This window comes from Cetorhinus maximus, chromosome 33, assembly GCF_964194155.1.
Source record: "Cetorhinus maximus chromosome 33, sCetMax3.hap1.1, whole genome shotgun sequence".
Taxonomy (NCBI): Eukaryota; Metazoa; Chordata; class Chondrichthyes; order Lamniformes; family Cetorhinidae; genus Cetorhinus; species Cetorhinus maximus.
In genome coordinates this window covers 10,626,035-10,640,969 of record NC_135911.1, presented here as the reverse complement: position 1 = coordinate 10,640,969, position 14,935 = coordinate 10,626,035, and the positions used below count along the sequence as shown (strand labels likewise).

The 14,935-nt window shown below is 48.5% G+C and overlaps 1 long non-coding RNA gene across 1 annotated transcript in view; it reads left to right on the top strand.

Annotated features, from left to right (window-relative positions):
• LOC144671632 (uncharacterized) overlaps positions 1 to 14,935 on the top strand; it is a 408,427-nt gene that overhangs the window by 330,663 nt on the left and 62,829 nt on the right. The window lies entirely within an intron of this gene.

Genomic DNA, 14,935 nt, shown 5'->3' with positions numbered 1-14,935 from the left:
TCCAAAGGGGGGGCCATGAGATCATTTACACCCACCTGAGAAGGCACATGGAGCCTTAATTTAACATGTCCTCCCAAAAGACTGCATCTCTGACAGTGCAGCACTCCCTCAGTACTGACCCTCCGACAGTGCAGCACTCCCTCAGTACTGACCCTCCGACAGTGCAGCACTACCTCAGTACTGACCCTCCGACAGGGCAGCACACCCTCAGTACTGACCCTCTGACAGTGCAGCACTCCCTCAGTACTGACCCTCCGACAGGGCAGCGCTCCCTCAGTACTGACCCTCCGACAGGGCAGCACACCCTCAGTACTGACCCTCTGACAGTGCAGCGCTCCCTCAGTACTGACCCTCTGACAGGGCAGCACTCCTTCAGTACTGACCCTCCAACAGGGTAGCGCTCCCTTAGTTCTGACCCTCTGGCAGGGCAGCACTCCCTCAGTACTGACCCTCTGACAGTGCAGCACTCCCTCAGTACTGACCCTCCGACAGTGCAGCACTCCCTCAGCACTGACCCTCCGACAGAGCAGCACTCCCTCACTACTGACCCTCTGACAGTGCAGCACTCCCTCGGCACTGACCCTCCGACAGTGCAGCACTCCCTCAGTACTGACCCTCCGACAGTGCAGCACTCCCTCAGTACTGACCCTCCGACAGTGCAGCACTCCCTCAGCACTGACCCTCCGACAGTGCAGCACTCCCTCAGTACTGACCCTCTGACAGTGCAGCACTCCCTCAGTACTGACCCTCTGACAGTGCAGCACTCCCTCAGCACTGGCACGGCAGGAGTTTGTCTGGATGAGTTGTCCAGGATGTTGTTCTGGGACCTGAACCCAGGAATGTTCTGAATCAGCGGGTGTGCACTGCAGACAGGAGATGCCCTGTGGCAACATCGAGTGTTTTTATTAAACTGCTGGTGGGTTGGGTTAATGATCTTTAATTTAAAATGAAGAGGGAGTGTCATGGTGGATATGTTGCAATGGCTTTTTCACTGAGATTAACAGTGAGATATTTCTAAAGTGAGATTGGGAAATAACGTGGGGAAGACTGGGCTTGTATTCATTGGATTATCGAAGATTAACGGGTGATCTAATCGGGGAGTTTAAGATGGTTGAAGGATTCTATGGGGATGATGGAGAGAAACTATTTCCTGTGGTGGGTGGGGGTGGGTGCGGGGAGGTGGGGATTCCAGAACAAGGGAGCAGAACCTTCAAATTGGAGCCAGGCTGTCCAGGGGGTGATGTCAGGAAGCACATTCTTCACACAAAGGGGGAGTTGGAAATCTGGAACTCTCTCCCCACTCCCACACTCCCCCCGCAAAATAAACTGTGGAGGCTGGAAGGGGTCAATTGGATATTTCAGAACTGAGAGTGATGGATTTATGTGAGGTATCAAGGGTTACGGATGAAGTTCAATGGAGTTAAGATGCTGATCAGCCAGGATCGAATTGAATGGGACATCAGACTCAAGGGGCTGAATGGCCTCCTCCTCGTCCTATCACGAGGGGTGAAGTCAACTGAGTTGGTGTGAGTGTGAGTGCCCCCCTGTGGCCAACTGCTGTCATCTCAAGTGATGACCATGGAGATGATGGAACATTTAATCTTGAATAAATCATCAAACATTTAACCGTGTATTTTAATTTACCCTTGGCCGATAGGCAGAGGAATGTCGCCTTCCATCCATTCAGGAACAATTCGTCCACTTGCTCTCAGTTTAACCGGACGAGGTTACAGATATAGGGAGGGGTGTCGGGGCTGGAGGAGGTTACAGAGATAGGGAGGGTTGTAGGGGCTGGAGGAGGTTACAGAGATAGGGAGGGATGTAGGGGATGGAGTAGGTTACAGAGATAGGGAGGGTTGTTGAGTCTGGAGGAGGTTATAGAGATAGGGAGGGTTGTAGGGGTTGGAGGAGTTTACTGAGATAGGGAGGGTTGTAGGGGCTGGAGGAGTTTACAGGGATAGGGAGGGTAGTTGGGGCTGGAGGAGCTTACGGAGATAGGGTGGTTTGTAGGGTCTGGAGGACGTTACAGAGATAGGGAGGGTTGTTGGGGCTGGAGGCGGTTACAGAGATAAGGGAGGGTTGTAGGGGCTGGAGGAGGTTACAGAGATAGGGATTTTTGAAGGGTTTGGAGGACGTTACAGAGATAGGAAGGGTTGTAGTGGCTGGAGGAAGTTACAGAGATAGGAAGGGTTGTAGGGGCTGGAGGAGGTTACAGAGATAGAGAGGGTTGTTGGTGCTGCGGGAGGTTACAGAGATAGGGAGGGTTGTTGGGGCTGCGGGAGTTATCAAAATATGAGAGCTGGAGGAGGTTTCAGAAATAGGGAGGGCTGTTGGGGGCTGGAGTAGGTTCCTAACATGTCATTCACCAGAAGTAAATTCAAGTCACAATGGTTTGAATCAAATAGATTTTATTTAAAGATTCAGCCAATGTGTCCCTGACATGTATTCAGAGCTTAATTTCAGACTGGTACAGATGAGAAGTATCGCACCTTTTCCAGCAGGTGAGACATCAGGAAGCTACCATTCCATATGTGTGTGGGGCGAGCTTACATTACAGAACAGAAGGGAGCCTAGAAGTTACAGGCCAACCAGGATAACATGTGGCCTCTTGCTGTGCGATGGGAGAGGACAAAACTCTTTGAAAGCTTTGAGGGTTAATAGCTCCCAATAACAACTTCCTAAGTCCACCTGTAGTGTCCATTTCTTCTGTGTTTGATATTGTGAGTCTGGTAACTGATCTCCGCTCACTGTGTTTGACTGATTAAGCTGGTGTGAACTCACAGGGAAGCAAACAGACATCACAGAAGCTACTAGAAGCTGAGCTGTAAGCACGAGTGGAGAGGATCTGTGATTGCAGAGATATTTTCAAACTCTTGTCAGTAAGTTTGTTGATCACTGGGAAAGTGTGTCATCTCTGCATAGCTCTGAGGCAAATTAAACATATAAAATATATAACACCGCCATTTTGAACAGAGGTGTCAGCGCATTCACTTGGGATGTTGTGGTTGAAAGTCACATGGGTGGGTGTTCTAGCGCCTGGTGTAATTTTGTGGTTCCCTGCTAAACGTGATTTTGCATTGCCAGGATTTGCAGGGTCAAAGGTGAGGGGCTGGCAATTCTCAGGCAGGTCCTTGCACTGGTTCATCCCTCGAGCACATCTTTGAGGGTTTTTGCTGCTTTATTCCATAGGTCCCTGAATTAAAGGAACGAGAAGCTGCTTAGCACATTGTTGCAAATCTCCCCTGTAAACTATTTTAGAGGTGTGTTTCAGGACACCACAGCCCCACCCAGAATGGTGATCATTGGTTAATTCCCTTGTCAATCACACTTGGAATCTGCATCACTGCCAGTGAGCGGCAAATTATTTTACACACATTTTGTGTTGTGCAAATATCCTCCACTCACTGTATTTTTTGGAGAAATTGCCCTGCTTTTGTCAAGGGACTTTGTTGTAATTTCAACCATGAGTTCCTTGTGCTGTAGTTCCTAAAAACTCATAATAAATAGATTCTGTAGACTGAGAGAGGGAGGGTGAGAGAGTCAGTATGAGAAGGAGAGAGAGACTTAGAGTGTGTGAGAAATGGAAGAGTGAGAGAGAGGGGAGAGAGTGAGAGAGACAGTGACAGGGAAGGCGAGAGATAGAGAAACAGTGAGAGGTAGTGTAGAGAGGCAGTAAAAGAGAGAGAGAATGAGAGGCAGTGAAAGATGTTGTAAGGGGTTGTTCAGTGTCTCACTAAGAGGTCTTGAGTCTTGTGTGATTGAACATTTAAGTGTTTATTCAAAACTCAGAACTATGGACATCTCCAAGGTACAGCCCTGAGTAGGTACTATCTCCATGATGGCTTCTACTAGACTACTATGCTCAGTCCACTATCATGTGACTCTATACATCATAAAGTGTTTGATACTGTTCTCCTGTCCCACATTAACCCTTGGTCTGCCAAAAGCCCTTATACTACAAGAGAAAGCGGAAGACAGAGAGACTATGAGAGAAATAGTGGCAGAGCCTGAGAGAGAGAGGGAGAGAGAGTGAAACAGTAAAGGAAACAGTGAGAAAGAATGAGTGAGAGAGATGGAAGGGAGAGTGACAGAGAGAGAGAGAGAGAGAGACACTGTGTGAGTTTGTGTGAACAGGAGAGACAGAGACAGAGCAGGGGAGAGAGGGAGTGTGAGAGAGAGGAGGAGAAAAAGACAACTGAAAAACAATGAAAGCAGGAGAGAGAGAGAGAGAAAAAGAGACAGGGAGAGAGAGGAGGATAAATTAGAGAGACAGTAAGGGGGGAGAGTGGGAGAATGTGAAAGGGAGAGAGAGGGTTTGAGAGTGAGTGACAGTGGAAGAGAGAGTGTGAGACAGGGGGGGAGAGAGAGAAAGGGCCCATCTCCATTCTAAGCTCTCTGCTTGTCTATCTAAGATCTGTTGAGTCTGTGTGTCCCTCACACTCTCCCATCCACCTGTTAAAGGTGCTATATAAATGTAGGCTTCTGTTGGCCATTGTCCTTACTTGGCGACGTGTTTAATCTTCTGCTTGTTGCTGTCGGTCAGTAACTCCAGTACTGTGCCCATCGCCTGATCTGCTAATCTCTTCCCATTCTCTGCCATCTTCTCCAAGAAGATCAGTGTAGCATCATCCTCAGGAGGAGGGCCCTCACTCTCTGATTCTTGATGGTTGGAGACAGTTTCTGCAGGAACACACACACACACACACACACACAGTCAGTCAGCCTCTGTAACAGTCCAGCTAACTACACCATCAGCTTCCTGTAATCGTTCCATTTCACACTGTGAGATCCTGCAATTATCCCATTCCTGTAACAAGAGCCTGTTACATCCAACCCCTCAAACCTGCTCCACCATTCGATTAGATCGTGGCTGATCTGTAACTTAACTCCATCTACCCGGCTCAGCTCCCTAACCCTGAATCCCCCTCACCCAACAAAACTCCATCAATCTCAGTTTCGAAATGTTCAACTGACCCCCTCCCAGCCTCGACAGCTTTTGTGGAGGCGGGGAGTGAGTTCCAGGTTTCCCCTCCCCTTTGTGTGAAGAATTGCTTCCTGACATCATCCCATGAACGGCCTGGCTCCAATTTGAAGGCTCTGTCCCTTTGTTCAGGACTCACCCCCACCAGAGATTTCATTTTCTCTCTATCGATCCTATTGAATCCTTTAATCACCTTAAACCCCTTGATTAGGCCATCCCTTAATCTTTTAAACTCAAGGCAATACAAGCCTAGGATGTGCGACCTGTCCTTGGAATTTAACTCCTTCAGCCCTGGGTATCATTTTGGTCAATCTGTGCTGCACCCCCTCTAAGGCCAGTCTCTTCTTCCTGAGGTGCGGGGCCCAAAATTGAACACAGTTACTCCAGAGGGAGGTGTAACCAGAGCTTTGTCTCTCCTTCTCTCTCTCTCTCTCTCTCTCTCTCTGTCTGTCTAGCAGTCCCTCGGAGTGAGGAGGACATTTGTCACGGAGCCTGTGGCAAGAGATTGTGCGTGGAGTCAAAACCTGAATCCAATCAGGCAGAGTCAACATGGTTTTGTGAAATGGAAATCATATTTGGCTAATTTATTAGAGTTCTTTAGGGACGTAACTAGCAATTTTTATAAAGGGGAACCTGTGGATGTGGTGTACTTAGATTCCCAGAAGCATTTGATAATGTACCACATCAAAGGTTATTTCACAATTTAAGGGCTCATGGTGTAGGGGGTGGGGGTAACATATTAGCACGGACAGAGGATTGGTTCGCTAACAGGAAACAGAGGGTAGGCATAAATGAGTCTTTTTCGGGTTGGCAGGGTGTGATGAGTGGAGTGCCTCAGGGATCAGTGCTGGGGCCTCAGCTACTTACAATTTATAACAATAATCTGGATGAAGGGACCAAATGTATCATTGCTACATTTGCTGATGACACAAAGATTGTGAGGAATGTAAGTTTTGAAGGGGACCGAAGGAGTCTGCTAAGGGATACAGACAGGGTAAGAGGGTGGGTAAAAAATTTAGCAGATGGAGGACAGCGTGGGAAAATGTGAAAGTGTCCACTTTGGCAGCAAGAGTAGAAAAATAGCAAATTATTTAAATAGAGAGAGGTTGCAGAACTCTGAGGTACAGAGGGATCTGGGTGTCCTGGTGTATGAATCACAAAATGTTAGTCTGCAGGTACAGCAGGTGATTGGGAAGGTAAATGAAATGTTGTTGTTTATTGCAAGGGGAATGGGATATAAAAGTAGGATGTTTTGTTTCAGTTCTACAGGGTGTTGGTGAGACCACGCCTCGAGTACTATTTACAGTTTTGGTCTCCTGATTTAAGGAAGGAGACAAGGGGAGGCAGCCTCTCAGCATTCACCCTGTCGGGTCCCCTCAGGATCTTATATGTTTCAATAAGATCACCTCTCATTCTTCTAAACTCCAATGGATACAGGCCCAGCCTGTCCAACCTTTCCTCATAGGATAACCCCCTCATCCCAGGAATCACTCAAGTGAACCTTCTCTGAATTCCTAATGCAATTATGTCCTTTCTTAAGAAGATCACAATTCAGTCCTCCAATTGTGGTCTAACTAAGGCCCTGTCAAACTGTAGAAAAACCTCCCGACTTTAATACTTTATTCCCCGTGCAGTAAACACCATCGTTCCATCGGCTTCCTAATCACTTGCTGTCCCGGAATACTAACATTTTGCTTCATGTACCAGGATTCCCGGATCACCCTGAGCCCATCACACTCTGTTACCCCCTGAACGACATTGGCTCCCACTCCTACAGCACCTCGATTTTAAAATTCTTACATTCTTATTTTCAAATCTCCCAGTGGAGACTGCCACTCCCCATCTCTGTAACCTCCTCCAGCCCCTACAACCCTCCCTATCTCTGTAACCACCTCCAGCCCCTACAACCCTCCCTATCTCTGTAACCTCCTCTAGCCCCTACAACCCTCCCTATCTCTGTAAACTCCGCCAGCACATACACCACTCCCTATCTCTGTAACCTCCTCCAGCCGTTACAACACTCCCTATCTCTGTAACCTCCTCCGGCCCCTACAACACTCCCCATCTCTGTAACCTCCTCCGGCCCCCTACAACACTCCCTATCTCTGTAACCTCCTCCAGCACCAACACTCCTCCCTATATCTGTACCCTCCTCCAGCCCGTACAATCCTCCCTATCTCTGTACCCTACACCATCCCTACTACCCTCCCTATATCTGTACCCTCATCCAGCCCCTACTACCCTCCCTTTCTCTGTTAAACCCTCCAGGCACTACAACCATCCCTACTTCTGTACCCTCCTCCAGTACCTACAATACTCCCTATCTCTGTAACCTCCTCCAGCCCCTACAATACCCCCTATCTCTGTAACCTCCTCCACCCCTACAACACCCCCTTTCTCTGTAGACTCCTCCAGGCCCTATTACCCTCCCTATCTCTGTAAGATCCTCCAGCCCCAACAGCTCTCCCTATCTCTGTAAACTCCTCCCACACCAACTACCCTCCCTATCTCTGTAACCTCCTTCAGCCCCTACAACCCTTCCTTTCTCTGTAAACTCCTCCAGCCCCTACAACACTCCGAGATCTCTGCGCTCCTCCATTTCCCGCCTCTTGAGAATCCCCCGATACCCATCCCTCCACCATTGGCGGCCGTGCCTTCAGCTGCCTGGGACCCTAAGCTCTGGAATTCCCTCCCTAAACCTCTCCCTACCCCCTCTCTCTTTCTCAATCTGTCTCTCTCTCTCTCCCTCAGTCCTTCCTCAGTTATTTCCAGCAGTAATTTCTACCGCTTGATGGTCATTAAAAATGAGGAACATTATGTGAAAGTTGCTGATGAAGGTTCCCTGACTTTCGGTCTTTTACCTTTGGAGACTAACCTGTGACAACCAAGAGGGTGAGAAGGAGCAGGAGATTCCATAGACTCGGAATTTCATTACTGATGGTGTTCAGCTGCTGTTGATCTGGACATTAAAGCATAAGAATATAAGAAATAGGAGCTGAAGGAGGCCATTCAGCCCCTCATGCCTGCTCCCCCATTCAATACCAACATGGCTGATCTTCTACCTCAACTCCACTTTCCCGCCCTATCCCTTTGTGCCCAAAAATCTATCGACCTGAGTCTTGAGTAAACTCAATGACGGAGCGTCCACAGCTCTCTGGGGTAGAGAATTCCAAAGATTCACAACCCTCCGAGTGAAGACATTTCTCCTCATCTCAATCCAAAATGGCCGACCCCTTATCCTGAGACTGTGACCCCCGACCCCTCACCCTAGATTTGGACTCTCCGGCTGGGAAAACAGAAGTGGGAGGGGAAGGGGAACAGACTCTCAGCGTCAAATCACTCCGAAATAAAAACAAATTCACACAATACGGAGATGATTGATGATGAAGTGCTCCAGCACTTCTTTTCTCTTCAGTCAGGTCAGAGGCTGGGAATCCTGCGGGGAGTAACTCACCTCCTGACACCCCAAAGTCTGTCCACCATCTACAAGGCACAAGTCAGGAGTGTGATGGGATACTCCCCATTTGACTAGATCAGCGCAGCTCCCGCAACAATCGCTGTGGGTCTGGAGTCACGTGTAGGCCAGAACGGGTAAGGAGGGCAGATTTCCTTCCCTAAAGGGGCATTAGTGAACCAGATGGGTTTTGACAACAATCGATGATAGTTTCAGGGTCTCTGTCACTGAGACTGGTTTTCAATTCCTGATTTATTCATTGAATTTAAATACCACCGGTTGCCCTGGTAGGATTTGAACCCCTGTCCCCAGAGCGTGAGCCTGGGCCTCTGGATTACTGGCCCAGTGACATCACCACTGCACCACTGTCACCCCCTCACCCAGAGGTTTCTGCAGAAAGAGGGAGATCCGCGAAGCAGGGATGTCGGAAAGCAACCCCGCTTGTCCTAGTGTGTCACCCGCTTCGGACTGGGGGGGGCGGTACTGAGCGAGAGAAGGAAGGAGCTGAGAGAGAGCGAAGAGAGAGGGAAAGATAAAGAGAATGGAAAGAATGGAAGGGAAAAAAGAGAGAAAGAAAATAAGAAAGGGAGTGAGTGGGAAAGTTGGAGAGAAGAGGGAGAAAGAGAGATAGAAAGACAGGGAGGCGAAGAGAAAGAGAGAAAGACAAAGGGAGAAAGGGACAAAGACAGGGAGAGGTAGAAAAAAGGAGAGGGAGAGAGAAATAGAGGTAAAGAAGTAAAGAGGAAAAGATAGGGATCGAGAAAGAGAAAAAGCAAAAGAGATGGAAAGACAGAATGAGGTAAAGAGAGATAAAGAGAGAAAGGAGAGGGGAAGGGTGGAAGAGAAAGAGGAAGACGGAGAGGAAGAGAGACAAAAGGAGATAGAAAAATGGAATGAGGAAAAGAAAGAGAAATGGAGAGCAAAAACAAAGTGAATTCAGTCAGTGAGCGTTTACATGGACAACAATAAACCATGGCTGCCACCTACTGTCTGTAAATTAATGATCATTATCAACAAGTCTCAATTTGTCTGCTCCTCTCACGCGCTCTAACTTGTCTCTCTCTGAACTTGCTGCACTCCGTTCTTTCAGGTCCAATCCTGACATTGTCATCAAACCTGCTGACAAGGGTGGTGCTGTTGTTGTCTGGCGCACTGACCTCTACCTCGCAGAGGCTGAGCGTCAACTCGCAGACACTCCCTCCTACCTCCCCCTGGACCATGACCCCACCACTGAACATCAAGCCATTGTTTTCAGGACTGTTACTGACCTCATCTCCTCTGGAGATCTTCCTTCCACAGCTTCCAACCTCATAGTCTCCCAACCTCAGACGGCCTGCTTCTACCTTGTACCCAAAATCCACAAACAGGACTGTCCCGGCAGACCGATCGTGTCAGCCTGTTCCTGACCCACGGAACTCATTTCTTGCTATCTTGACTCCATTCTCCCTCCCCTTGTCCAGCCCCTTCCCACCTACATCCGTGATTCCTCTGACAGCCTCCATCATATTAACAATTTCCAGTTCCCTGGCCACAACCGCCTCCTCTTCACCATGGACGTCCAATCCCTCTACACCTCCAACCCCCACCGGGATGGACTGAAGGCTCTCAGCTTCTTCCTCGAACAGAGGCCCGAACAATCCCCATCCACCACTACTCCCCTCCATCTGGCTGAACTTGTTCTCACACTGAACAATTTCTCCTTAAATTCCTCTCACTTCCTCCAAATAAAAGGTGTGGCTATGGGTACCCGCATGGGTCCCAGTTATGCCTGTCTCTTTATGGGATATGTTGAATATTCCTTGTTCCAGTCCTACTCCGGCTCCCTCCCACACATCTTTCTCTGGTACATCGATGATTACTTCGGTGCTGCTTCATGCTCTCGTCGGGACCTCGAAAAATTTATTCATTTTGCTTCCAATTTCCACCCCTCCATCATTTTCACATGGTCCATCTCTGACACTTCCCTTCCCTTCCTTGACCTCTCTGTCTCAATTTCTGGTGATAGAATGTCCACCAATATTCATTACAAGCCTACCGACTCCCACAGCTACCTCGACTACAGCTCATCACACCCCGCTTCCTGTAAGGACTCCATCCCATTCTCACAGTTCCTTCGCCTCCGTCGCATCTGTTCTGATGATGCCACTTTCAAGAACAGCTCCTCTGACATGTCCTCCTTCTTCCTTAACCGAGGTTTTCCACCCACGGTTGTTGACAGGGCCCTCAACCGTGTCCGGCCAATCTCCCACGCATCCGCCCTAACACCTTCCTCTCCCTCCCAGAAACATGATAGGGTCCCCCATGTCCTCACTTATCACCCCACCAGCCTCCGCATTCAATGGATCATCCTCCGCCATTTCTGCCAACTCCAGCATGATGCCACCACCAAACACATCTTCCCTTCACCCCCCCCGGCAGCATTCCACAGGGATCGTTCCCTCCGGGACACCCTGTTCCACGCCTCCATCACCCCCTACACCTCAACCCCCTCCCATGGCACCTTCCCATGCAACCGCAGAAGGTGCAACACCTGCCCCTTTACTTCCCCTCTCCTCACTGTCCAAGGGCACAAACACTCCTTTCAAGTGAAGCAGCATTTCACTTGCACTTCCCTCAATTTAGTTTACAGCACTTGTTGCTCCCAATGCGGTTTCCTCTACATTGGAGAGACCAAACGCAGACTGGGTGACTGCTTTGCAGAACACCTTCGTTCTGTCCGCAAGCATTACCCAGACCTCCCTGTCGCTAGCCATTTCAACACTCCACCCTACTCTCATGCCCACATGTCCGTCCTTGGCCTGCTGCACTGTTCCAGTGAAGCTCAATGCAAACTGGAGGAACAGCACCTCATCTTCCGACTAGGCACTTTACAGCCTTCCGGACTGAATATTGAGTTCAACATTTTTAGATCATGAACTCTCTCCTCCATCCCCACCCCCTTTCTGATCCCCCTTTTTTCCAATAATTTATATAGATTTTTCTTTTCCCACCTATTCCCATTATTTTTACATGTATTTCCATCGATTGTTCTATCCCTAACTTTTAGACTATTTCGATCCCTTCCCCCCACCCCACCCCCACTAGGGCTATCTGTACCTTGCTGGCCCTGCTTTCTACCCTTAATGTCACCTATTATCACATTCCTTAAATAATATCACCACCTTCAACACCTCTTTGGCCTTTTGTCTATGACATTTTTTGGTTATCTGCTCCTATCACAGGCCCTCTATCCAGCTCTACCTGTCCCCCCCCACCCCTTAAACCAGCTTATATTTCACCTCTCTTGTATTTTTACTTAGTTCTGTTGAAGAGTTATACGGACTCGAAACGTTAACTGTTTTCCTCTCCGCAGATGCTGTCAGACCTGATGAGTTTTTCCAGGTATTTTTGTTTTAGTTGAGGATTCATAGGTCTTGATAAAAGCAAAGAACTGCGGATGCTGGAAATCCAAAACAAAAACAGAAACAGAAATAGCTGGAAAAACTCAGCAGGTCTGGGAGATTTCATAGGTCTTGGGCTGTTTGACCAATCGAGAACATTCTCACTCATCAACTATCTCAGCAAATAAAGGTTTCAGATTCACATCAAACACTTACCTGGTAAGTGCGAAGGCTTTAAGCAGCCCAGGCTGATGGGTCAGATTTCACTAACCTGCTCTATGTACTCAGTTTGTGATAATAATTATCTCCAATTGAATGTGAAGGTACAAAGGGAGGAACGCCTAACCCCAGACAGTGTGAAATAATCCTCCACTAGGCTTCTCAATCACAGAGAGTCAGGAACTGCTGTTCACAGAGAGCTTCATTCAACTTTAATCATCGCTCTCCGTTAAGTACAATTCTCCAGAGTCCGGTCTCAGAGCAGGAAACACCAACACCCATGTCAGATTGTGGACAAGGGTCATTAAACATTTTGAAAAGTTCCAGAGGGTGATACCCTCACCTCTGAGACAGTCGGGCATGTGAACGAATCACACTCCTGAAATGGACAACTATAATCCAGGTAAACATTGGCAGTGCAAGGACTGAGGGAGTGCAGCACTGTCGGAGGGTCAGTACTGAGGGAGTGCTGCACTGTCAGAGGGTCAGCACTGAGGGAGTGCTGCACTGTCAGAGGGTCAGCAATGAGGGTGTGCTGCACTGTCGGTGGGTCAGTCCTGAGGGTGTGCTGCACTGTCGGAGGGTCAGTACTGAGTGAGAGCTGCACTGTCGGTGGGTCAGTACTGAGGTAGGCAGTGCTGTCACAGGGTCAGTACTAAGGGAGCTCTGCACTGTCAAAGGGTCAGTATTGAGGGAGTGCTGTGCTGTCAGAGGGTCAGTACTGAGGGAGTGCTGCACTGTCAGAGGGAAGGCACTGAGGGAGCGCTTCACTGTCAGATTGTCAGAACTGAGGGAGTGCTGCACTGTCAGAGGGTCAGTACTGAGGGAGTGCTGCCATGTCGGAGGGTCAATACTGAGGGAGTGCTACACTGTCAGAGGGTCAATACTGATGGAGCGCTGCACTGTCAGAGGGTCAGTACTGAGGGAGTGCTGCACTGTCAGAGGGTCAATACTGAGGGAGCGCTGCACTGTCAGAGGGTCAATACTGAGGGATCGCTGCACTGTCGGAGGGTCAGTACTGAGGGAGTGCTGCCGTGTCGGAAGGTCAGTACTGAGGGAGTGCTGACCTGTCAGAGGGTCAGTACTGAGGGAGTGCTGACCTGTCAGAGGGTCAGTACTGAGCGAGTGCTGCACTGTCAGAGGTTAAGTACTGAGGGAGTGCTGACCTGTCAGAGGGTCAGTACTGAGGGAGTGCTGCACTGTCAGAGGGTCAGTACTGAGGGAGTGCTGACCTGTCGGAGGGTCATTACTGCAGTAGTAAAATAAACAGATGTTCCGTGTTATTATTACGATGCAGCTTGTGGGAGCTTGCTGTGTGTAAATTGACTGCCACGGTTGCTACCTTACAACAGGGGCTACACTTCAAAAGTGTTTCCTTGGGTCATCCTGAGGTGGGGAAAGGGGTTATGGAAATGGAAATTCTCTCTTTCTGAATCCACATTGGATTTGCTGATTTGGTAATTGCTTCAAGCAGAATCCTCAGATTGACCCAGGGTCGAGGTAATATTTCTGTAGTTAGCACAATGCACAAGCGGCAGTATAACTACAGTCTGAGTTACATCTGCGCTGTGCTCTTTCTCTTCCTGAAGGGAGCACAAACAGTAAATGACCGAACAGGAGGAGGCTGATATTTGTTATTTACATATCACAGTTTGGTTACAACACAGAAGGAGGCCATTCGGTCCCTCGTTTTTGTGCTGACTCTCTGAAGGAGGAATTTACATAGTTCCACTCCCCGGCTTTCTCCCCGTTTCCCTGCACATTCCCCGTCTTCAGATAATGATCCAATTCCTTTGTGAAAAGCTCTATTGAACCTGCCTCCCCCACACTCTCGGCCAGCGCCTTCCACATCCCAGTAACTCGCTGGGTGAAAAAGTTTCACCTCATGTCACCATTGCTTCTTCTGGCCAATCACCTTCAATCTGTGCCCCTCTCCCTCTCTGCCCTTCCACTCTGTCCGGACCCCTCATGATTTTGAACGTCTCTATAAAATCTCCTCTCAACCTTCCCTGCTCCAAGGGGAACAGTCCCAGCTTCTCCAAACCATCAACAGAACTGAATTTCCTCATCTCTGGAAACATTCTCATGCATCTTTTCTGCTCCCTCTCCAAAGCTTTCACATCCCCCCTAAAGTGCGATGCCCAGACCCGGACACAATACTCGAATCTAATTTGGAGATTCTGCACCTTTCGTAGTTTTAAACCAACACTGAATATAAAGAATACGCTGACAGAAAATGCAAGTGAAAGAAGTTTAATAATTCGCCTCCATCTTCTTCATGATACAAAGAGGCTGTTTGACAAAACACACTCAATCCGACAGTCAATCAACCAACGAAGCATCGCAGTGATTACAAATCTATAAACGCGTCTGGGACACAGACTGAGATCAGGAAAGCTGTTCCAAAAGCAGGGCTCATTTTGAAATGATTCACTGTAGCTCTTCAGGACTAGAAAATACTCCACAGCAGGTGAGCGATTTGCTTGTAGAAATACCTGGAATTAAATATATTCATATCAGTCATTTTACTTTCCATATGGATCCCTATCGTGTTAGATTGTCCAATAGAGAGAGTCACAGGGAGAGCTGACCAGCTCCCAGGGGTGAGTAAGGCTCAAAGTTAAGGGGGTTCTGGGTACATTTTGGACAATGGATAACAAATTGGTTGGGAGCCGGACAATATATGTTAGGGTTGGAGGAGTTAGATCAGTGAAGTGGGAAGGAGTCACCCAGGAACAGGACTGGAATATTTGCCTTTTCAAAATGACATCAATTACTTGAATTCCGGTATTCAACACAAGTTGATTAACTTTTCAGTTGATAGTCGGGCCTCAAACTGCTCCCTCTACACTGTCCCCATCAAACACTCCCAGGACAGGTACAGCACGGGGTTAGATACAG